The sequence below is a fragment of the Mustela lutreola genome, chromosome 7 (assembly GCF_030435805.1).
Source record: "Mustela lutreola isolate mMusLut2 chromosome 7, mMusLut2.pri, whole genome shotgun sequence".
NCBI lineage: Eukaryota > Metazoa > Chordata > Mammalia > Carnivora > Mustelidae > Mustela > Mustela lutreola.
Genome location: NC_081296.1, coordinates 90,106,486 through 90,131,299, shown reverse-complemented (window position 1 = coordinate 90,131,299; position 24,814 = coordinate 90,106,486). Strand labels below are relative to the sequence as shown.

The 24,814-nt window shown below is 42.7% G+C and overlaps 2 long non-coding RNA genes across 5 annotated transcripts in view; one reads left to right on the top strand and one right to left on the bottom strand.

Annotated features, from left to right (window-relative positions):
* Positions 1-24,814, top strand: part of LOC131836455 (uncharacterized) — a 108,224-nt gene that overhangs the window by 61,906 nt on the left and 21,504 nt on the right. The window contains exon 4 of the long non-coding RNA XR_009355621.1: positions 7,516-7,589. This is a non-coding gene — a long non-coding RNA (uncharacterized LOC131836455). The remainder of the gene's footprint in view (positions 1-7,515; positions 7,590-24,814) is intronic.
* LOC131836454 (uncharacterized) overlaps positions 5,780-24,814 on the bottom strand; it is a 33,021-nt gene continuing 13,986 nt past the window's right edge. Inside the window, exons 3-4 of one of the 4 annotated variants that reach the window (XR_009355617.1) lie at positions 15,028-15,116; positions 5,780-6,050 (exon numbers count right to left, since the gene is read on the bottom strand). This is a non-coding gene — a long non-coding RNA (uncharacterized LOC131836454). Of the gene's footprint in view, positions 6,051-15,027; positions 15,117-16,076; positions 16,153-19,988; positions 20,159-22,857; positions 23,120-24,814 lie in introns of those variants that run through there. The other 3 variants (XR_009355619.1, XR_009355620.1, XR_009355618.1) reach the window with 3 other exon arrangements.

Below are 24,814 nucleotides of genomic sequence, written 5' to 3'. Positions count from 1 at the left end.
CCTCTTGGTGTCTGATTTACCCATCTGTTAAATGGGAAAATAACTGTGCACATCTCATAAGGTTGCCACCATAAGTAAAGGAATTGAGATGTATATAAAACACTTAGAGCACTACGTGGTCAGTGTAAGTAATAAACATGGGTTGGCCATAATTAATATTATGTCCTAGTGAAATGGGGAGAAGAAAGGTTTCAGGCCTTGAGGGATACTGTGCCCTAAAGAAGAGGGCACCAAGAGAGCCAACACTCACAGGGCCTGGTGACAGTGGGAGGGGGAGAAAAGACTAGGTGATAGGAACCCAAGTGCCAAATCCTAATGCAATGACTCAGGTTCAGTGGTGGGCGTTGAAATTACCATCAGAGAGACCATTAGAATTTGACAATCTCTATTTTAGATTATGGAGTTCCTGGAAACCGCCTCTCTGCCAAGCTGGCCCAAGACTTGTTTTGGTGAGGATGACGTGCTAACATGGGACTGAGTCAATAATAGGTCCTTTGTTCTGCCTTCTGGACCTCTGGGTGCCACTGTGTGGACATTTGCAGGTTGGCTGGCAGCTGGCATCTTAAGGGTTTGGGTTGTTATCAGATGGACACTGACTAAACAGAGTCCCTCCCGACCGGGTGGTGTGTGCAGCAGGGCACGTAGGCCCACATACCTCGTATCTGTGCCTGGGCAATTACATCCCAGCCACCCTACCCCATTCCAAGGCAGCCGGAGCCAGCTGGGACACAGTTCCTGGGGAGCGAGCCAGGTGTTTTTCCCCTTTCATCCTTTTTAATTCCATAGGCATTTTCTTCTAAGCTTGGGCTCTAACTGCAATGTCCAACATGGAAAAACAAATCCAAAAGGCAGGAACTGAGCTGGGTCTGCTCATGGTGCTTCATTTTGCTATTTGGAAATAAAGCCAAGAGGCACAGCCTCTGTCCTCCAGGACAGAAAACCTAGAGGCAGCTTGTCCTTTATCCAGCTGCTGCCTGCCCAGGGAGGGTACTGCATATATCAACATGTGCGTGGTTCACTGCCTGGTCTGATCTGCAGGTCTCTCTTTAAGTACTAGTGCGGGTTTCAGAATCCAAGTGTATGAAGTGCATGTCTGGGCATGGTCTTTTGGCCAAGCCCCAGGCTTTGCAACCCATTCAGCTGGTCCCCAGAGCTGACCTCTTACATCGTAAGTGATCCCACGCAGTTCCGATGACTTATTGTTTATGACAATTCACACTGGTTTGGGAAATCTCCCTGCTGATGTTCTCTTATCTTGGCAGAGAGAACCATGTTTGAATACTAACAATTGGTGCCATTTATTGAACACATGCTGTGCCCCAGGCAGCTTGCTAAGGGTGCTTTACGTAGTGATTTCCTGCAGTCTTCCTGCAAACACTCCAGCGGAGAGAGTGTGATCAGCTCTGCCTTACACATGAGGACCCCGGGATATGGTGTTGTTAGGTAACTTGCTCAAGGCCACCCAGGTAGGAGGTGGTAACACCAGTATTTGAACCAGGCAGTCTGGTCCAAAGGGCATTCTTACCCACCATAGTGCCCACTGCCATTGTGTCTCTCTGCTTATACATCTCCAAGGATTAAATCAATGCCTGAGAGTGATCATCCTCATTGTTATCATTAGTTTGATTAACCAGTGGGGCCCAGAAGCCTCTACCTGGTTGATACTTTGGGTTAATTTGCTACATATTTGATATTAGGGATAATAACAGAAAAATTAAGTTATTTCCTTATGGATTACTACTACTTTGATTCAACAAATATTTAATGAGCATTCACTTTGTGCCAGGCAATATACTAGACCTAGCAAAGGGGGTTATTACAGGGTATTTGCCCTCAAAGAACCACACTCTAGAAATGTAAATAATCTTAAATTTCCAAGATGGGCCCTGTCTTCCTCTTTAGTCTCATTGCTTTGCATCCTCTGCCTTTGTATCCTTTGGTTTGTTGAGCTTCCTACCACCTCAGAGCCTTCTCACCTTCTGTTCCATCAGCCTGAACCACTCCACATCTTTGCCGCATTAACTCCTCCTCATCCTTCAGGTCTTGTCAAAAACCGCTCTTATTTAGGGGAGTCTCTTACAATCCTATAGATTACGTTGGGATCTCCCTGTTACATCTTATTGTAGCTCCCTCAGCAGTAAATTTTTGTAATTATTTGCTCTATTCACCAGCTCCTTAAGGGCTTTAATAACATTTTTGTTGTTGACCATCATACTCCCAGCACACCATAGGTGCTCACTAAATACTATGAAGGGAACAAAGATTATAAACAATTTATTAGAGCAAAAACTGGAACGTGTTCGTCTCCAGTCCTCCAAAAATTAGACATCAACGCAGGATTAAACGTGCCAGGATTTTATTCGAGGGGGAAAAAAAAAAAAGAGGGGGGAGCGTGGAAAGCCGGGAGGGTCGTCAAACTATGATGCAAGTCTGATCCTAGAGTGAAGAAGGGAAGACTGGAAGGTGGGGAGGACCATTAGTTACATTCGGGTGCAGCCTGAGCAGGTTCCCAGAGGCCAGCCAAAGTTGAAAGGCAGAGGAGAGCCCTCTGGCAGGAACAGCAGCTCCCCCCCACCAACCCAGCCCCCTTCCCTGATTGGCTGGGCGTGCCATGGGAGGCGTGACCCGGCAGCAGGGCGTGGCATTCAGAGGCAGCTGGGGGCAAGGCTCAAGTAGCTTCCTGCTCCCTGAGGTGCAAGCCTGGGGGGCTTGTTTTCCTGGTGGCCAAGTAGCAGTTCAGAGGCAGGAGGGGACGACATCTAGTTAATAGGGAGGACAGAGATAACCGAACAAAAGATTGGGGGGATCTTGATTCTGAGGCTTAGCAAGTATTTTTTGGACACTCACTATTCTTTGACACTGAGGAAGATACAGTAGGATTGGCTGTACATGGGCTTTCTTCAAAAAGAATTAAGCTAGTTAAGAGACAAAGTAAACTCACACGCATTCTTCTGAATCTCAGCTTTCTTGCATCTAAAATGAGGATAACTCCATCTACCTGGTGTGACGTGGGACAGGTAGACGCAGTGGCTTCCTAGATAGGGTAGGTGTTCAACAGCTAAGATTTGAATGAATTTAAATAATAACGATTAATTGCCTCGCTTTTTCAGCTTTTTTAGTCACTTCAACAGGGTTGAGAGTTTTCTAAGTTTTCGAAGAAACTTTTGGCTTGAGATGTCTGCTTTCGATGTAATTACTCTCATCAACAGTCCCCTGAGGCTTTTTTTTTAAAAAAGAATATTTGAAGTAGAAGAACCACAGTTTAAATACGTGATCAAAACCAAGGAAAGATTTAGTGTCGAGTTACTACACTGAAGGAAGTCTCTGGGAAAAGGCTCCTTGGTGTGTGGTTGGCCCAGTGAGCTCACTGTGGGGGTTGGTTCCTTAATTCTTAACCTCAAGGCAGTGTTCAGTTTGTTCTCGGTTACAGTGCAGTCACTGGGACATTGCTTAATCAGGTTCTTTCCATAGGCAAAGGCTGTTGATCCCTGCGGGAACTGGAGATGTGGGGTGGGGTGGACCTTCTCCTTTTCCCTCACTGCCAAAGTAAAAGGGTGGTCTGCCTTTGCCTTTCCCCACCCCCAACACCCTTCTGCTTCTTTTTTTTTTTTTTTTAAAGATTTTATTTATGTACTTGAGAGAGAGAGAGAGTCAGATGGAGAAGCAGACTCCTTGCTGAGTAGGGAGCCTGATGCGGGACTCGATCCTGGGACTCCAGGATCATGACCTGAAACAAAGGCAGTCACTTAACCAATTGAGCCACCCAGGCACCCCTTTTTAAAATTTTATTTATTTGTTTTAGAGGCACAGAGAGAGAGAGAGAGAGAGACAGACTTTTTTTTTTTTTTTTTTTTTTTAAGATTCTATTTATTTATTTGACAGAGAGAGAGAGAGGTCACAAGTAGGCAGAGAGGCAGGCAGAGAGAGAGGGGGAAGCAGGCTACTTGCTGAGCAGAGAGCCCGATGTGGGGCTCGATCCCAGGACCCTGAGACCATGACCTGAGCCGAAGGCAGAAGCTTAAAATACTGAGCCACCCAGGCACCCCTAGGACTTGATTTTAATTCACTAGGATTTCCAGAGCAACTAAGTAGTAGATGTAGATACTGTGCCTCAGTATTCTCATACATAGGATGAGGGGAATAGACCAGCTACAGTATCAGATGTATATATGAAATGTGAACTAATCTAAAAAAAAGTATCATGGGAATGAAGAAGAAAGAGGTTTTCTGGGTGAGGAGGCCGCATGTGATTCAGGACTCACTGTTAATCATTGAGAAAGAGGTGAAGGAGACTCCATTCTGAGGAAGTAGCATGAGCAACAGCCAGGTGTGTTTGCCGTGCTCCAGGGAGACAGGTAATTTTTTTAAAAAAATATTTTATTTATTTATTTGACAGAGAGAGATCACAAGCAGGCAGAGAGGCAGGCAGAGGGAGAGGAGGAAGCAGGCTCCCCGCTGAGCAGCGAGCCCGATGCGGGACTTGATCCCAGGACTCTGAGATCATGACCTGAGCTGAAGGCAGCAGCTTAACCCACTGAGCCACCCAGGCGCCCCGAGACAGGTAATTTTTAATGGCTGGAAGACAGGGAGGGATCCAAGGACAGATGAGAAGGAAGAGGTGGCATGGTGGATGAGCTATGGTGGTCCTTGAAGAGCTTGTTCAGAAACATCCTTGGTCAAGGAGAGCCACTGATGTTTTAGAAGCAAGAGACAAAGTCTGAATTATTTGGGAAAAAAAATCTCTAATTGAAGGACAAAACCAAGACAGAGTAATACAATTAATTTTGGTGAGAGAGAATCGTTTCCACAAAAATGGAAATAAGAGGGCAGATCTGAGAGATAAAATGATGTGGCAGTAGAGAAGAGGGCTTTGAAAGTTTCAAGTCCAAGGTTTCAAGCCCATATATACTGGGGTCAGGGATGAGGCAGGATGCCACCGAGAATAGGAACTGAGGAGGAGGTATCTGCTAGGTTGGGAATGGGGGTCTTCACAATAGATCATGCTGAATTGGAGGGGCTGGCAGAATGTGTGTCTGGGGGCGCCTGGGTGGCTCAGTGGGTTAAGCCGCTGCCTTCGGCTCAGGTCATGATCTCAGGGTCCTGGGATGGAGTCCCGCATCGGGCTCTCTGCTCAGCAGGGAGCCTGCTTCCCTCTCTCTCTCTCTCTGCCTGCCTCTCCATCTACTTGTGATTTCTCTCTGTCAAATAAATAAAAAATCTAAAAAAAAAAAAAAAAAAAAAAAGGATGTGTGTCTGGATATGACACTGGAATTCAGATCTGGAGCTCAAGAATATAGTCAAGGCTGAAGATGAAGATTTGGGAGCTGTCATCACAGGGGTAGTAGTTGGAATGGCAAATTGTTTCACTTCCTCAATCACCTAAAGAAAGGCATGGGTTTCCAGTTGCATGGACAAAGGCAGGTGGAGGGATGTTTTCTGGTGCCTGGCTGGCTACTCCTGATCCTTCCAACACAGCCCTTGGATCTTTGAGATTCCAAGAAAGGAGTACATTAGTCTTACCCTCCTTCACTTAGCACAGCTTTACCTCTTTTCCCTCAGTTGTCCACTTCTAATTCTGCAAACAACAGCTGGAGAGGGTGAGTGAGGTTCAACTTAGCAGCTGTGTGTTGGGAATCAAGAAGGCATCCAGGATGAAGATACTTTCTGGCTACAGCTGCTGCCAAGATGAGTGTGTGTGTGTGTGTGTGTGTGTGTGTGAGAGAGAGAGAGAGAGAGAGAGAGAGACGTAGGAGAGAGAGAGAGATGGGGGGGTTCATAGCAGGGAGTGGGTAAACACTGCTGGCCAACTTTCTTTTAAGGGTGGTAAATTAGATATTCTTAAAAAGTTTTGATTCTGTATCAAGGACGAATTCATTTCATGTTTTATTCCAAATCCTGATGATGAGAACATTAGAAATCGACCTTTCTGGATCCTCCTGTTGCTGGTGACCAGGCTTTGCTCACATATCCCGGCCACCTTGGAAAACGGAGTAAGCTCAACACTCTGGAAGCTGCTTCCAGGCTGGTGCCTCAAGTTGAAGCACAGGGATCTAGAAAAATGTGAGAAGATGAAAAGTTCAAGAAAAGGCTGTTGTTCCCAATCCCAGCTGAAGAGAGGTCTCTTCCTGGAGAGTGATGAGGGATTTGGGTGTGTGGTTTTGTTCCTGGCCAAACATAAGTCTTGAGTTGTGTAATCTGTTTCTAATCATAATTTGGATTATCCCACACACTAACCAAATGTTTGTTTGTCTGAAGAGGCCCATCTTCAGGGCCCAGAGAGGTCTGATAAACCTCCACACAACAGCCCGTGTACTTCCGGCTGGTAGGCTCTTTCTGAAACTGGCAGGCAAAGACCGCTGCCTCTTTGTGCTCAGAAAGGGCTGGAAGTTCCTGTTCACAGTGTCCACACTTCTTCAGCCTGAAGCTGTCCCCTTTGGTCACTGTTGATATAATCCTTTCAGGGACCAGTTGGAAATGGCCGGGCGTTGTCCCTGAGGCCAGGCCCAGCCACTGGGGCCATGTCAGGTGTGGAGGCAGGGCTCCTAGTAGGAAGCCACAGTGACTACTGAGACATCAGAAGTTTCTGGCTTTCTCCCAGGTCTCATTTTGACAGACAGGAGAGAAACCAAAGAGGCAGCCTGAGCTAACTAAAAGCTAGCTTAAAACTTAGCCTCTTAGGGGAAAAAATGAAACCAGAGAGGGAGACAAACCATAAGAGATTCTTAATCTCAGGAAACAAACTGAGGGTTGCTGGAGTGGAGGGAGTGGGAAGGTTGGGGTGGCTGGGTGATGAACACTGTGCTGTGGTAAGGGCTGTGAATTGTGCAAGACTGATAAATCACAGACCTGAAACAAATAATACCTTATATGTTAATAAATATAAATTAATTTTTAAAAAGACTCCCCTAGTAAAGGCCAGGGAAAAATTAAAGCAACAACAAAAACCACTTAGCATCTTAATAGTCCATATTCCTTAAGATAGTATGAGTTGGCAGTTTACTCTTGAGGACCAAGTAAATTCCATTGATTTTGAAAGTAGCCAACTTTTAAGCACTGTTTCACCCAGTTTGGAATTACACAGTTCTTTAAGAAGGAAGGGTTGCACTTCAAGACTACAACAATGGCCTAGGAGACGAGGCAAGGGTGGTTTTGCTAAGTCAGGGTATGGGTGGCTTAGAGAAGATGAATGAATAAAAGGAGGCAGGCAATTTCACAGATGAAAATGGATTCCATTTAATTCATGATGTACAGGAAAACTTTACGTCATTACAACACTTATGGTGTACAGATGACATGGATCCCACCCCTGCTGTGAGCACAGGACAGGATATGAAGAATTCCACTACTTTGTCACCATTAAAAAATCTCTCTCCCCATCTCTCTTCCTCTTTCCCTGCACATGCTTGCGTGTATGCGTGTGTGTGTGTGTGTGTGTGTGTGTGTGTGTGTTTTCAAAAGAAATGTTGGTAGTAGTTTAGAGGACAAGACATATAATTGATGTATTTCTCTTTTCAGGTCTTAGGAGGAAATACCTAAGAAGAGGTGATTAATTACTGTCTGAAAAGTGCTTTGAGATCCTCTGAAGGAAGGTAATTAGAAGTGTGAGACGTGGTTCCTAGATGTTGATTACATGTGATTATATGTAAAGAATGGTGCTAGACTACTTCCGATGCATTCCTCTTCTGCATCTCCAAACAGACAAGTGTGTGCTGGGAAGAGAAGTGAGAAGGGCTGGGAGGAAGAAGAGCAATTGGAACAAAGACTTGTATTTCCTGTGAAGTGGGAGGAAGATAGCCCTGGGGTCTCAGGGTCTTTGCAGAAGACACGCATCTGAGTGGGACCTGGGCCTCCTGTGTTCCTCAGGACAGTCTGCCTCCTCACCCCCTGAAACTCTGTTGACTTTTAGGGTGGTCTCTTTGTTCAAGTTTTACCAGCGGACTCCATGACTATATCGTCACAGGGGAAACCACCTTCCGTTTTCCAAGAAAACTGGAGGCTTATTTTCTGGGTCATTGTTAGGTGGGTAATAATCACAGAGTATTAAAATCTTTATTATTCTCTGCTCTTATGGAGCTGCTTTTCTTAGAAAGCCCCATATTTTTCTTTCCAGCCAAGTCTTATTTTGGGAGGAAGTTACTCTAATATGATACCGGTCTGTAGCTAGATTGATGACACCTCTCCGACGATCCGTGGTGTCTGACGTCAAGGGCCCAGAAGCAGTCGTGTATGTTGGTTAGACCTCAGAGCCAGAGCCCGCTTGAATTCTGGATCTGTTGCTCCTACTCACAGGACTTGAGGCGAATTATCCAACCCCTCAGAATCACAGTTTCTTCATTTGTGAAATTAGATAGGAAAGGCATCTACCTCTTTGAGTTATTGCGAGCATTCGAAGAGGAATTGTGTCTCACACTTGCATTAGGGTCTTGTATGTTGGAAGCACCAAATACATGTTTGCTGCTGCTGCTGCTACTACCTATGAAAACTATAGACTCATTGAGAGCAGAGGATTATGACTAGGATTGCCATCATTATCAAAGTACTCCTAAAGAAACCAAGGTTGGTTTAAAGCTAAATGCTCAAGTAGCTAAAATTATGCTTGGCACTCTTCCACTCCTGTTCTTAGTCTCCCCCTTTTTATTCTGGCTTTTCCAAATTTCTGACCTCATGGCCATGGCTTGAGGTTTTCATGACGTGTTAAACATATCCACCATGAGTGCAAGCGATTAAAGGTATAGATACCTGCAAGAATGGAGTCACACTTTCAAGGACACTGAAATCTTGATGTTTTTCTGAAAAACAAAGTAATAAATCCTATAGACCTCTAGCACTTTGAAGCTGGACTTCAGGGACCATCTAGTTCAAGTCCAGAGTAGGCAAATGATTCACCCTTGGAGAGCGGGCATAGCTGATTAATGGGAGAATGGGATTAGAGTCTTGGGTTGAGCTAGACAATTAAGAACTATGAACATGTGAAACATGGTATGACTCCTTGTAAATCTGCTTCTACTGAGCTACACCACAGCAATACACCATTAGTCTCCAAAAAAGGCTGCTATAAGATTGCCTACAAAATGACATTTTGTGTCTTAAAGGAGATGAAGTTGAGGATGTCATCCTGATCCTGTTTACGCAAACACTTGAGTGGCCATACCTTTCCGTTCTAAGCATTGAGAATGGCCGGCACTTCTGAGACAACTGTTTTCATCTGATGAATGTCATGAACTTTTTATGTGATCATTGATCATAGGATTAATGCCTTTTGAATTCGCTACTAGAAAGCTCAAGGCCAACTTTACATGCTACCTCTGTGACTAAAAGCCAGTATCTACTACAAATTATAGATGTTCGCTGTGGCTGAAAACTTCATAGCCACTTTTCCTGAGCTGTGTTCCACTGAACACTAGCCATGACTATTTCTTGGTGTGGGAGAAGAGTTTTGGGGTCCTGGACACTGTATCTTTTACCTCCTTCTTTGATAGTCTTGATGTTTTCATTGGTGTCTTAAATGTTCTGAGGAGTTTGATCATTTAAAATCAAAACAAACAAACAAAATCCCATTTGAACTTTCTTTTTTTTAAATTTATTTGTTTGTTTATTATTTTATAATATTTTATATTTTTTAATAAACATATAATGTATTATTAGCCCCAGGGGTACTGGTCTGTGAATCGCCAGGCTTACATACTTCACGGCATGCACCATAGCACATACCCTCCCCAACATCCATACTATTTGAGCTTTCTTGAGCATTGTCCTTATAAAACTTGTTTGACCACAGAATCTTATTAAAATATTATCTCAAAAGTCTAGTTTTATATGAAATATGTTCTGGGAAATACTACCTTTCAATAACATGTTATCAAATCCTGTTTATTGGATTTATGTCAGTACGAAGGTTGTTCTTGACAATGTGACTCTTCCTAGTTCTACACAGCAGGGAGAGAATCCATGTGGGGATATTAGACCAGTCAACTGAGGAGGTCCCTTTGAGTTTGAAAATTTGGTGATCCCTGATTTAATAAGTGAAGAAAAGTTCTTCAAGAGTGTCTGCTCATAGAATTACAAATTTAAGTTTACTAACATGAAGACTAAAGCTAGAAATGAAAACATTATATAACAGTTCTGGCATTTTTTAATATCTAATCTAAAAGATGGCTTTAAAAATTATGTTTTTAAAAACAATCTCCCTCCCCTACAAGGAGTATAAGATAAAGAAGAAAATTTCCTTTGGAAAGCATCAAAGTTAAAAGTTATAAAATTTTCATCTGAACTCCTATTGGGTTATGGAATTTAACCCCCCTTCCTGCTTTGATGAAGGCTTACAGAATGAGGGTGATACAAATTCATGGTATATCTTGAGGGGTTGTGCAGCTGAGTTTCTTCCTCAAGCCCATGGTGCATGTAGAACCCGAAATGTCCATTTCCCAAGCACCTTTGCCTTTAAGATCCCTTCCCCTCCACTCTCCATTAAAACTCAACAAACAAAAAGCAACAACAAGGACTTCAAACCCTAGCCATAGGTGTATTACTTAGGTGGGAGCCTGGGACTTGCCTCAGACAACACACTCAGCCTCTGGAGTTGCTCCATTCCTTTGACCAGTGAGCCTAGGCCCAAGGAGAAATTCCAAGGGCAAAGTCACCTTTAAAGAGAAGGAATAGGGGACGCATGGGTGGCTCAGCAGGTTAAAGCCTCTGCCTTCGGCTCAGGTCATGATGATCCCAGGGTCTTGGGATCAAGCCCCACATCAGGCTCACTGCTCAGCAGGGAGCCTGCTTCCTCCTCTCTCTCGCCTGCCTCTCTGCCTACTTGTGATCTCTGTCTGTCAAATAAATAAATAAAATCTTAAAAAAAAAAAAAAAGAGAGAAGGGATAGGCTCTCCTGCTCAGGTCCTTGGTTGACATCCAGCTCCCTCAGCGTCCTACCTGACATGATACCATACCTCCAATGTCTTTCATTACCTTTCTTCTTGTGTATGACTGTGGGAGGTGTGCAGTTTTGTTATTTCTCTGGCCCCCTTATCTCTCTGATTGCATTTCTGTGTTTTTGTCCATGTGCAGCAATGCCTGCTACATGTCAGGTATTATGTCACAAAAATGCATATGCCCTGGTCCTTGCCCTTGAGTAGAGCACAGTATAGAGAAGCAGATGAGCACTGGACACAATTTCCATTCGGTGTGACAAAGACTCCACAAGAGCCATGCGTGATGACCAGGGAGGCAGTAACGGAGGTGGCATTTGGGTCTAGTCTTAGAGAATGTGTTGAACACGGATTTTTCCATTAATAGAATTACTTTTTTCTGCTTCATGGCAACCAGCCTGCTAGATGGGGAGGTATTGTTCTGGATTAAATCAGGAGACTAACTGACAATCTATTAGCTAAAGTCTAGACTCTTATTTCAAGCAATTCAGTGAATGTTCAGGTCTTAATCATTTCAGTTATCAGAGGACAAGACCACCTAGAAAGTGGACTCTATAGAACTTAGTCTCAAGTTTCCCTGATGTAAAAATATTCTAGCGATAGTCTTCGGTTTTGGAAATTCTTAGAATTAGCTTTGCTTTATGTTCAATAATGCCAGTTTCCCGATCTCATGGCAGACAGAAAATAAATGGCATGTTTAAATTGCTGTTTGGATGAAAATAAAGCTCATTACTGAAGAACAGGTTTTAATTTAAATTTCAGAAGAAATTTTACAAAGCGCAAGAATATGTGGGGTAAGCTGGCTCCTTGAGTTTGCTGTTTCTTAGCTGACAAGGGAAGGTGGTTAACAGACCTAGTACTGGGCAGAATTCTGTGGATTTTTTTTCAAGTAACTTTTATGAGTCAAATCCATGGCTGTCAATCATGTGACATAATACCCATCACTTCTCTGGCTGTATGAATAGTTCTCTAATTTGATGTTAGTAGACAATTTCTTTAGCAAATACTCTTTTTTCTTAATACTTAGCATGTCAGGTCTTCCCTTTTCACCTTCCCAAAATTCAATTTAATAATGATTTTTGACTGCTTACATTTATTATATCCAGACCTGATAGTATCTTTATCTTCTGTTCTCTTTGGGTTGAGAGGGTGTCCATCCCAGTGGTTTTCCAGACCCCCAAATCTGAATAGGACCCTTTACCACCCAAACTATGGGGCTGACTTAGCATTTGAAAGCAGCAGGTATTTTCCACTTTTTGAAACTTAGGATCTTCTATTTCCACATCTGAGAGTTTTGCTCCCCGTGTCTGTCATCCTACACACCCTCATGGTATTTTAATACATATATGTGACTCTGACCAGCCCACAAACTCATTAAGAACAAGGAATGTGTCTTATTTGTCTTTGTATTCCATAGTTCATTACATAAAGGAGGTACTTAAGAAATATTTGTTAAATATATTATATGTTTATCCTAAAAGATAATAAATTAGACAATTGGATGTAAGTTGTTTCCCTGTGCAAGATGTGAAAAAGAGAAAATATCACATATGCAGTTCTCAGAACATGACTTCTCATAGCAATTTTTTTTTAAAGGGCAGATCAAGGAATGTCCTCATAAATGAAATGTGAATTCCTCCCCAGTGTGATCCAAGAATCCTGATTTACTTTTTGCTCAAATGGGACATTCTACTTTAGGATCTTGCATTTGTGGATTAGATACTCAAGAAAGGTGATACCGGGGAGCACCTGGGTGGCTAAGTTGATTAAGCATCTACCTTTGGCTCAGGTCATGATCCCAGGGTCCTGGATTTGAGCCACACATTGGGTTCCCTGCTCAGTGGGGAGCCTGCTTCTCCTTCTTCTGCTCTCCCTGCTTATACGCACTCTCTGTCAAATGAATAAATAAAATCTTTAAAAAAAAAAGGTGATATCTGGACTGAAAGTGAAGGATATTGCTGTCTGTGGAAGACTAAGACAAGCTTGCTTCTGTATCTCTCGCCTAAAATCCCAGTAACACAGTTATCGGCTACTGGGCGTCTATTCTGTGTCAGGCATTCAAGAGGCACATGATTTCATTTAATCCTCACAAGCAATTGACTTCCTCTAGGTCAAATAAGTAAAATGTACCTCAAACTAAACCCAGGGACAAGCCTCCCCCAACCTTGGCATTATCCTAGGACTCTCTGTCCCAGTGGATGAAAGCTTCCGCATCCACTTCCTCCAGTGAGAAACCTTCCCTGTCTGTCCAGCTTCTGAGTCTTGCTGAGGTAACTAACGTCCACCCACTCATAGACACCCTGCATGGCTTCCATTCTGGCTCCAGCCACCATCTGCCCTCCGTGGATGGCTCAGTATCCACCTCGGTCGTCTTCCTAGCCCTCCTCAAATCTATCCCCCGCACCAAAGCTTGAGTGGTCTTCTCAGAACTCATGTATGCCCACATAATTTTCTTGATTAAAAATCCTCTGCTGATTTTCCTCTTTTCTCTTAGGGCACAGACCAAAGTCCTTAACCAGGTCCACCATGCCCTGCTTGGTTTGGCTTCAGATGACCTCTCCAGTCTCTTCTCATCTTCTGGGCTTCCACTATTCCAGCTGTTTCCTGAGCCTACGTGGCTCTTCCCTTCCCTTTTAGAGTCTAGGCTGTTGCCCACTATGCTAACAGAGCTCAGCTCCATAGCATCTTTCTCGAGGGACTTCCATGTACTTTATACGTGTGTGCCTTTTTCATAGTTTTAAATTTATTCATACTTGCTTAATTTTTTTTATTACTCTCTGACTCTCTTGTGAGCCTGTAGGCTGCATGAGGACAGGGTAGGCCTGTTTTCATTCATTAGACCATAGCCCAGAACCTGAAGGTAGTGAATAATTGGGGAGTATTCGTTGTATAAATTAGCACACAAACAACAGCTGCCAAGTAGCAGAACAGATCTGAACTCAGAAATTAACACCCCATGTCTTTGGTGTGTGGCCAGGCTCCCAAATGGCCATTCTCATCAAAGGACCACAGGTGTGGAGACAGAGGAAGGTACACATGGGGAGTCTGGCTCATGCCTCCCTCTGGGCCAGGGAAGGGATGTCCCCATAGCTTGTGGTACTTCAACACCACGCTGCTCTAACATCACTCAAGGCACTTTGTGTAGTTTCTGGCAATTAATCTCTCTCCACAAGCCTTTCAAGAGGTTAAGTAACTTGCCTACAGTCACCCAGAAATTAGGTGTGGAGCCTGCGTTCAAGCCTGAGCCATTTGGCTCGAGATACACATTTGCAATCTTTTTGCTGTCTGTCCTTGGCTTACTTTGTTCCGTGTCCCCACCCCCTGCCCCCCCCCCCCGGCCCCCCAGGAGACACTCTCTGATTTTGGTGTCTGCTCTTCTTTAAAATCTGCACCCATTTCTTCTCTAATTTATCCTTTCCCTTCTCTTCCCCTGCCTCTTTTCTTCCCTCTGTCTTCCCTCCCTATCTCCCTCATAATTCCATTAGTGAGGAGAACCATGACGTTATTTACCTGGAATTTATATTTCAGGAAGCTTTTTTTCTCAGCAGCCCGGAGCTTCCTGCCCACTTTGCAACTTTGTAGGACAAAATGCAGATAAGCATTATAAATCTCAAAGCGTGTGTGCTCTTACTTTAATGATTCCTTGAGATACAGTTTTAAAATCACCTCTGATTTTGGGCTTTGAATTTGGACTAGTAAAGGTAGTAAAGGCAATGTAAAGAAAGGGAAATAAACTTCAAAAATGCCTTTTTTTTTCTCTCCCTATGAGAAGTCCACTATAAATTTTGGAGATGCTTCTCAAATAAAACTAGATTCTTTGGCTGCCTGCTGCTTCCCTCCACATTTCACCTCTTTTCTTGAAATTGCTGGAACCTGTCTCAGGACATGAGGTCATCTGAGTGTTTAGGTCCACAGGTCCTATAGAGGGCTCAGGCACACTGATTTGCATTTCTGGGTCAGTGTGATTTCACTTTCATTGAACCGTTGTACTGACCCTTGTTTTTCCACACTTTGACTCTTCCCACCTTCTGAGAGCAATCAGTGTGCTCCCCTTGCAGACAGTACTTGGCCCCCAACACCCCAAGTGTGCAGACTACCCACACTGACCTTTTCAAGGTGCCCAGCATCACGAAGGTGCTTTCAATGAGACACTGGCCAACATTTGAGGTGTCTCTGGATGCAGCTTTTATTCACATCTAAAAAGGTAGTTTTGTGTGTTAATAACAAAAATGAAATGAACATTATAGGATATGTTTTCAGATATGTCCATGGTGGTCATGGTTTTGCACTTCCCGTGTGGGTGTTAATCCTTGATGTCTTGAGAGCAACAATGGAGAAAGACAGATGTCCTATTCTCTCTCTTTTGTATGAGTCATGCCGGGAATTTGGTGAAGACCCGCAATGTGTCAGGGGGACATGACACATATCTAAGTCTTTAGAATAAGGCTCTTTCCAGGCACCTGGGTGGATCCGTGGGTTAAGTGTCTGTCTTGGGTTCAAGTCATGATCCAAGAGTCCTGGGATTGAGCCCCGCGTCAGGCTCCCTGCTTAGCAGGGAGCCTGTTTCTCCCTCTCCCTCTGCTGCTCTGTTTGTGCTCTCTCTCTCTGTCAAATAAATAAATTATCTTAAAAAAAAAAAAAAGGAATAAGGCTCTTTCTGCTCTCTTATTCACAGTGTAATTTCTGTTAAAAGGGAGCAAAGACCCCCGAAAAGATTTAGTTACTTGTGCTATGATAGATATAGGTCATTAGTTGTTCGTCTGTGATAAGGTCCACATGGCTAGAAGACCCTTGTGCAAAGGTAAATGTGCATCATAAAATGCAAAATGCTGTACAGATGTTGGATATGAACCCGATGTTAGAATAATTGAGATCAAATATGAATGAAATGTCGGTCTCCCGAAGCATTGCCTCAATCACTGAGAATAAGTATTGCCTTTTTCTTATTTATTGCCGTTTTCTTAGGAGTAATAACATAATTGTGTGATACGTGAATTATATCTTGACATTGTTTAGAAAAATGTAGTAACAACATTATCAAGAAGATAGGTAAACAATGAGAATCAAATAAAAATCACCAATATTCCCAGTTCCCAGAGAGAACCGCTGGTAGCATAAATTATTTTCTCTTGGTTTTGGTCTGTGAATACTTACCTGTGCAGTAAGTCATGTTGAAATCTTTTTCACAATGTGTTATGAACATTAAATATTCTTCTGCTTCTGCACAGTGTTCTGTAACATAAATGTTTTATAAAGAATTTAAACAATTCTCTGTTGTTGGACATCTAGGCTGTCTCCAAGTTTTTGACAATATGTGTAGCTCTCTAATGAGTATCCTTATGGCTATATTTTAAGCACCTCTATGATGCTTTCTTAGATGAACTTCTAGATATCTAGTTGCTAAATCAAAGAGTGCTCATTCTTTTAAGGTTTTAAAGCACACACACGCACATGCACTCCTTCAGAAAGGCTGAATCAATTTATGCTAGCAGTGTATATCACTGTACTTATTTTTATATATATTCCCCAGCACTCCATATTATTTTCAATATTTTTCCAATTTGACAAGTGAAAAATGGTGTCTCGTGCTTGCAATTTCCACTCCTTAGATTCTTAATGTCCTGAAGCATCCTTTCACATGATTATCGGCCATTTACAAGTATTTATGTCCTTTGAATATTTTTCTTAGGCACTGTGTATCTTTCTGTCAATTTCTAAGGTTTTTAAAAGCTAATAAGGTTATTAATTCTTTGTCATCCTTTTGATTTGAGTTTAAAAACAAACAAACAAACAAACTTCTTAAATGAAAGTGATGCAGATTTTTCCTTAGAAAGAAAAGCAGCTGAAATTGGTGACACAAAGTCTGCTCCTGACTGTTTTCACCTGGTGTGCACATGGGTTTGTGAACTTGGTGTATGCCTCAGTTGCTTTCTGGCAGAAACTCCCAAATCAAGAGTCAGAAAACATCATCTTTACGAATAGTTGTGGTTTCATTTTGAGATAAATAATTACTGAAGTTAAATAAGGGGAAATTACAAATACTTTTAAGCATTTGCCAATTTTGTATTTATATCATCCATTTCCAAAGACTTCCAATTCCAAATATTTTTAAAGGAAAATTTATGTTTTCTTCTGCTTCACCGACTTCATGTGTGGGGTTGTTGTTTTCTCTATTTTAGCAGTAATCTAAATCAGGACAAACACAGGCCAGAACTCCAAGGCAGATGACAGGGACTTCTAAGACTGGATGGTCTGCTGGGCTGGGTACTTAAACAGAAGTTGATGTTGGATGAGACCACATCCTTCCTCCCTGTCCCTTCCCTTGCCTTGCTGCCCTCTCCTTCTGTCTCTCTTTCTCTCTTTCCCCCTCCTTCTCTTTAATTGGCTACAGGACATTGGGTAACACTCCCCTTTGCTTCTAGGCAAAAGGAAATAATAGTCCTCTTCCTGCCTGAGACAAGAGGTTGGGGGAGGTGGTGGAGCGGCCAGTGAGATCTCTTAAACATTCAAAGGATGATTTTTTTCCTGCTACTTAAACACGTAACTGTGCTCAGGTGTGCACACACTCAGATGCACGTGTGTATTAGCTGGCGCACTTGTGTTGCTCAATCACTCAGTTGTAGATTTTCTTTTTCAGTTTGTCTTTCAGGATGATAAAGTGTACATGTAGTATTTAAGTCTCTAAGAAGATTGCTATTTTTTAATGACTGGCTCTAACTCCTTTTATTAACTAATGGAGATCGTGTTGACTACATCTTAACCAAGCAGGTGTGGTGTGAGGGTAATTAAATGGGTCCGTTAAGTTGCCCCTTGTCTGGAAAAGGACTGCCATCTTTTTTTTTTTTTTTTTTTTTAAGATTTTTTTATTTATTTGTTTGACAGATAGAGATCACAGGTAGGCAGAGGGATAGAGAGAGAGAGAGAAGAGGAAGCAGGTTCCCTGCTGAGCAGAGAGCCTGATGTGGGGCTCGATCCCAGAACCCTGGGACCATGACCTGAGCCGAAGGCAGAGGCTTTAACCCACTGAGCCACCCAGGTGCCCCAAGGACTGCCATCTTTAAACAGAGCAAGGGCATGGCTTGTCTCCAGATTGTGGGGTAAGTGAGGATAATACTTTTAGTGATGAAGTTGGCATTTCCCATCTGTGGTACTTCAAACATAGTCCTCCTTCTCTGTACTAATCACAAATGCAAAAACTCTGCTGATACTTTGACCATCTGGCTTTCCCATCATACCCTGTTTCCATACCTGGAGATTCAGAGCAGACCTTTGATTGATGTTTTTCAAAATACTCTCATAAGATTCAAGGACAGACGGAAAACATTCTCCCAAAATTGCAAATGGTAGAATGAGCATTCATGACTTTTTTTTACTGCTTTAGCATTGTTAATGATCTTAGCTTCTGGATTTTTCAAAAATGCATTTTTTTTTTTAAAGCAAAACATTGCATTCTTACTCGCTGCTTATTTTTGACAGTGTCAGAGCTAAGATTTAAGCAGTGGATAATAGTCCCAAGTTCAATGTGAAGTTCAGTGAGTTCTATATTCTACTTTAATTAAAATATTTACATGTTCATGGTCTACTTTCTCTTCGGGAGCCAGATACCACTTTAATTTGGTCAGCTAGCTGGTTCTGCTAATTGAATAGTCATGTAAAATACCACTTTGAATCTGTTCCAGGGTATGGCATTATTCTGAATTATTACTAAATTTAGCCATTTCCACAGACCTATCCGTCTCTATCTGCCTTGGTACCAAGCCTGGCTTGGGTTTCAAGGGCTGCTTTAGAAAAATGCAGTAAGAGGGCACCTGGGTGGCTCAGTGGGTTAAAGCCCTCTGCCTTCGGCTCAGGTCATGATCTCGGGGTCCTGGGATCGAGCCCCGCATCAGGCTCTCTGCTCAGCGGGGAGCCTGCTTCCCCCTTTCTCTCTGCCTGCCTCTCTGCCTACTTGGGATCTCTCTCTCTGTGTCAAATAAGTAAATAAAATCTTTAAAAAAAAAAAAAAAGAAAAAAAATGCAGTAGGCCCCCAATTTCATTTTCTCTCCTTAGCCACTCCTCAAGCAGCAATTTGCCTTATTTTTGCTGTTTCCTAAGTTTTAAGAAGAGTGACAGACAAGGTATTGAGCTGTGGTTTCTCTCTAGATTCTGTCAGTTTCCTCAAACACAGTCATCTCCTCTCTTAGCCCCTGGTGTGCTGCTGGGGATTACTGGGCCCCACTGGCCAGCTGCTGCCTCACCCCTGCAGAGCTATTTGCTTTTAGGGAGCTAGGAGCTAATTCCCCTAAGTGTTACATACTTGGAGACTCTTTAGCATGAACAACGGTGAAGAAACAGGAACTCTCATCCCTTTCCTGGCATCAGAAAAAAGGACCTGGGTGTTTTAATATCCCATTTTTTCCTTCCCCTTTTAGTTCAGATGAGGGAACAGGTGCGGTCTTGTGGCAGAAGGAAGATGACCCTGGCTAGGATTGTTTTGTCTGTTAGCTCTGCCTTGGTGAGGGAAAACCTTTTAAATAATTACTCATAGTTTGAAAGGTCCAGGGCATGGGGAGACAATTAAATACAATATTTGGACCATCCACTCTGAACTATGTAGTATTATTGATAAATGTGATAAAAGAAACTTTCATCAAGTCCAGAATGGGGCGTTTGAAACACACCGCTCCTCACGGGTGGGTGTACTTCCTTCTTTCTTTGTAAAGCTTCACTGTAAGTAGCCCCGTGTGAAACTGGAACTCCGTGTGGGGAAAGAGGACGGGTGGAGGAACCGTCATGTTATTAAGTTATTGCAAATGTAGTGACTGGTGATTTCACACGTACGCATTCCACATTTTACAGGAAGCACACACATATAAGAAACCATGCCCTGCTGGCCCCTTACCACCGGATTTTCCATTGCCTGCCTCTAAAATCTAATGCTTGCTTATTTGATCATGCCTGTTGCTCTTCTATAGTGCAGAAGGAATGTGGTCATGTGAATTTCAAGGGTAAGAAAGCAATCTATGTGTATCAAGCAAATCTAAAGGACAAAAGAAATTTTTCCAGTCACTCCTTCCTTCAGTCCTTCCTTCTCTTCACAATGCTTCCTTTTAGATGGCTTTTTTTGGTTGTTGTTGCTTTTTTTTTTAATGAAACCAAAATAATCTTGCCAGTAGGGTCATGGAAATTTTTACCAACTCCATTTGTTCATAGTTGCCCATCCCTTCTCATTTCTTTTCCTTCTTTATAGACAAAAAACTTAAAAAAAAAAAAAACACCAAGTTATTTGACTTCTTTTTCATTATAAAAAGTAATTTCTAAATAAAAGCTTGTAAAAATTTAAACAATATAAAGGCATACAAATTTTAAAACACACTGCCCCCCAGTCCCCTTTCTTCCAGCTATATTTACTTTTTTCTTTTTAAGAGTTTATTTATTTACTTGACAGCACAAGTAGGCAGAGAGGCAGGCAGAAGCAGCCTCCCCGATAAGCAGAGATGTGGGGCTCAATCCCAGGACCTTGAGATCATGACCTGGGCTGAAGGTAGAGGCTTAACACACTGAGCCACCCAGGCGCCCCCAGCTGCATTTACTTTTTAATCTGTTGGTAGAACTAGAGTCAGTTAGAGTTTCTTTCCCTTCTTTCTTCCTTTCCTTTCCTTTCCTTTCCTTTCCTTTCCTTTCCTTTCCTTTCCTTTCCTTTCCTTTCCTTTATTTTCTTCTCTCTCTCTCTCTTTTAAGATTTGTTTATTTATTTGAGAGAGATAATCCTCAAGCAGATGCCCTGCTGATGTGGAGCCCAGTGTAGGGCTTGCACCCTGGATCCTGAGATCATGACTTGAGCCAAAACCAAGAGTTGGACATTTAATGACTGAGCCAGCCAGGTGCCCCTCAGGTAGATTTTCTATGAATTCTTATCAAGTATAGTAAATACACATGGAGAACTGAATACCAACTCTTCTTTCTCAATACACATGTTTTCAGAAGGGGAGAGAAGGTTGAACTAGACTGAAAAGAGATGGGAAGGAAGATGCAGCTGCTCTCACCTCCCTTAGAGATCAGCTTCTTGAAGGTGGGATTTATCTATTAACTGTCTTTATAAATTTATCAGGTTAGGAAAATGTCTATCACAGGGTCGGGAGATTGAGTCCTGCATCAGCTCCTTGCTGGGCATGCAACTGCTTAAGATTCTCTTTCTCCCTTTCCGTCCACACCTCCTCAACCCCTGGACTTGCACAAACTTTCTCTCTTGAAAAAAAAAAAAAAAAAAAAAAAAAGGATTGAAAAGCAGGAACTAACTGGCTAAGGTTAGTTAGAGTTCTCGGAAATAATGTCAGTCTATCAGAGGCTTCCTTGCTTGTATTTTTATGTCTACCTTGGGTTTTTAATCTATAAGCAGCCAGCATGTGCTACTTTGAGGTTTAGTACCATGGGTAGTTGCTGCTAAATTAAACTAAAATTAAAGATAAAAGCCTATTTGGAATAAATCCATACTTAGAAGAGGAAACTCTGAATCATTTCTATCATTTATTCACTGGGGGATTTGTACTTCAAAGATCACTAAGATTCATAGGCTCACCACCTCATTTTGGGAAAAAAGAGGCCAGATAGAATTCTCTAGACTTAGTGCCATCTCTTCCACCACCATGGCTGCAATAGGAGTCAACATCTGACTGAAAGGATAGCCTGCTTTAGGCTCTCCTGGCCCCCTTGAGGTAGCCAAGAGTGGCCCTGGATTGTTATTGTCTGAACCAATCACAGGGATGTCAGAAAGATCCAGAAAGAGAGAAAATCAGACTCATTTACAAACAAGGTAGTCCAGTGCCAATGCCGAAAACAAGGGATGTGGAAAGAGAAGGCAGTAAGCCAAAACTATGAGGCAAGAGATGACTTCAGTAATGGAGGCGATGAAAGAAGATATAGAAAACCATCAGTAGAACAAGCCTGTAGAGAAAAGAATAGGATGCTGGAGATGCTTCTGGAGCGGCAGGATGCTGGAGAAACTTGTTTTATTCCCAACAACATTCTAGTTCTTCATGTGGCCTGCCATGTAGCTCTGGAAACCACTCACTTTGTTTCCTCAGCCCTCCCAAGTATCCCTACAATGGGAACTCTTACCTGAGGTGAATGAGTAGTCTCCATATTTTGCAACTTGAAAAATCCCCATTTGTAAGAAGAGCAGGTTGTTTAGAGAGAGATACTATAGGATGACACACAGATGGCCTGGGAAGAGCTTTACATGGTGGCAAATGCTTTTCTAGGGTCACCACAATTCAAGGTCTCGTTTTCTCTGCTGTAGACTTTGAAATTTGATTTCATCCATGTAGACAGTGTGGGCTTACACCAAGTAGGAGATTTCTAAATCATCCACTGTATGAATGGCAGTGTGAGGTAGAGCTTTCCAGAGTTAGGGATCCCCCTGTTACAATTTTTGGCACTATTGAACATCTTTTCTTTATCAAGACTCTCTTTGGGCTCTTCACCCTTTTTTCCTGAGCATTACTTCTTTTCCTCCTTCAGTTTCATAAATACATATGTTCCTTATGGTTTGTCTTTCATCTCTTTTTGTCTCCTTGCCTTCCATGGAAATGCCCTCCCTGCCATGGTTGTCCTCTATCCCCTGACCACTTTACTACCTTCCCAGATTTCCAAATCTCTTGGTCATCTGCACCTGCAACTCTCACTAGTATCTCATTTTCACTGAGTTCAAATGGAAATTATTCTCTTTTCCTCCAAAGTTCTTCCTCCTATGTTCTTTCCCCTTCTCTAACACAGGAACAGTGAACCGAACTCAAAGTTCAGAATCCTTTTGACTTCCTTTTTTTCTCCTTGTGACCAACAGTGATCATTGCAAAGTCCTAGCAATTCTACTGGGTCATGCCAGTGTCATCCAATCCCCTCTATATTCATTATCTGATGCTGCTTCATGAAGCAGGTTGGGGTATAGCCGTTTAAACAAGACATATTTATTGGTTCACACAGTTCCTGGGGTTAAGAATCTAACAGTGGCTTAGCTTAGTTGGTCTCATGAGGTTTTAGGCAAGCTCTTGCTGGGGCTATAGTCATCTCAAAGCTAGATGAGGGCTGGAGAATCTGCTTCAGAGATCGTCCATGTGTTGTTAGCAGGTCTCTGGTCCTTGTTGGCTATTGGCCAGAGACTTGAGCTCTTTCCAGGTGGATCACTCCATAGCTCTGATTACCACAGATGGCTGGCTTCTCCTTACATGTAGAGAGAGGAGGGAGTGAGAAAGGGAGAAGGATGAGGGAGGGAAGACTCAAGATGGAAGCCGCAGCCTTTTTATAACCCAATCTCGAAAATCATACATCATCGGGTCTGCAATATTCTATCTGTTAGAAGCAAATTTTTAAGTACAGCCCACACACAGCATGAGGAAATTAAGGGAGAAAAGTCAAAGAATTCATGGACATTTTTATTTTTCAAACCACGACCCCTCTTCTTTGTTTCTACTTCCATGGTCCTAAGTCAGGCTTTTATCACTACTCACCAGTATTTGTTCTTAAGATAAAGGCCAAGATACTTCATCTGGGCTACTGGGTCCACATCTCTGTTCCTGTGCCTCCACTTGACTGCATTCTATTTATCAGTCAGTTGACTTTTTTCTCTTTCTGGTTCTTTCTCTCCCTCTCTCCCATATTTAAACTTCCCAAGAGAGAGGCTTTCATTGATTCCGGCAGTCAAGAGCTGGTGTCACTCCAGGTCACCTCATAGGGGACTGGAGAGCTTTAGGGAGTCTGCCCTTTGGTCAGGTGTACGCTCCTGGCCCCATCAGCTGTGACCAGGATAGTGGATGACTTAACCCTGCCTCATGCTCCCCTATCTCAAGCCACATCCCCCCACCTCCGGTTATGCTCCACTGGCCTTTTTCGAAGGTTACAAGGGCCATTTTCCCTCCTGCCACAGAGCCCGTGCTTGGCCTGCCCCTCTGCCTGGCCAGCTCTTCTTTCCGGTCCCTGCTTGGCGTACTCCTGGCATCTTTACATTCCAGCACATGTTACCTCTTCAGGTAAGAGTTCTGAATCCCTTCATCTCCATTAGGTTCCTCATGAGCTCTCCCAACAACCCGTACTTTTCCTTCACAATTTTTGCTTGTGTGGTTGTTTAACAGTTCATTCCTCCATTAGACTGTAGCCTCCAGGTGGGCGGGGACTCTTTTGCTCATAATGTCTGACACTGGCAGTGAACACGGTATCTATTTATTATAATAAGTCTCCAGGATCCTCTGTCATACGCACGGTGACATAATTACTCTTTTTCCTGCATTCATGTTTCTCCCTTGCTCACACATTTTCAGTGGTTCTTGAGTGCCATCACTCTTTTTTCTGGCATTCAAGGCCCTTCGTAATGGGTGCCAGCTCTCTTTTCTGGTTTTGTTTCTCAGCATTCCTTTGAACAGACCCAGTAATTCCAACTGAATTGAATCACTTGCTGTTTCTGAAGCACACTTAATGCTTTACTTTTTGTATCTTTGCTCCTGTTGTTCTCTAATCCTGGAATGTACTCTCACTGAGATGATACAAGAATCTTGCAGGTTGCTTGTTTATATATATACCTCCTGAAAATTTGGCTGAATTTAATTTTTATCATAGATATGACATTTCTCTCTTAATACTATGAGAAAATAAGAACAGTTTCTTTCTCAAACACAACACCTTTTTTATATTTACAAATGAATAGTAATCTCTTTATATCAATTAATATTTAATCCACATTATATTTCTTCAGTGTCCTTCAAGTGTTTAATTATAGTTGACTTAGTCAAAATAAGAGTCAGACCAGGTCCACACATTGCATTTGGGGTTTATGGTCTTGATTGACTGTTGATCGCTTGTAGCTTGGGCCCTGTGTCATTGAGCTTGGCCTCGGCCATGTAGGTCTGACAGTTCCAGGGCACA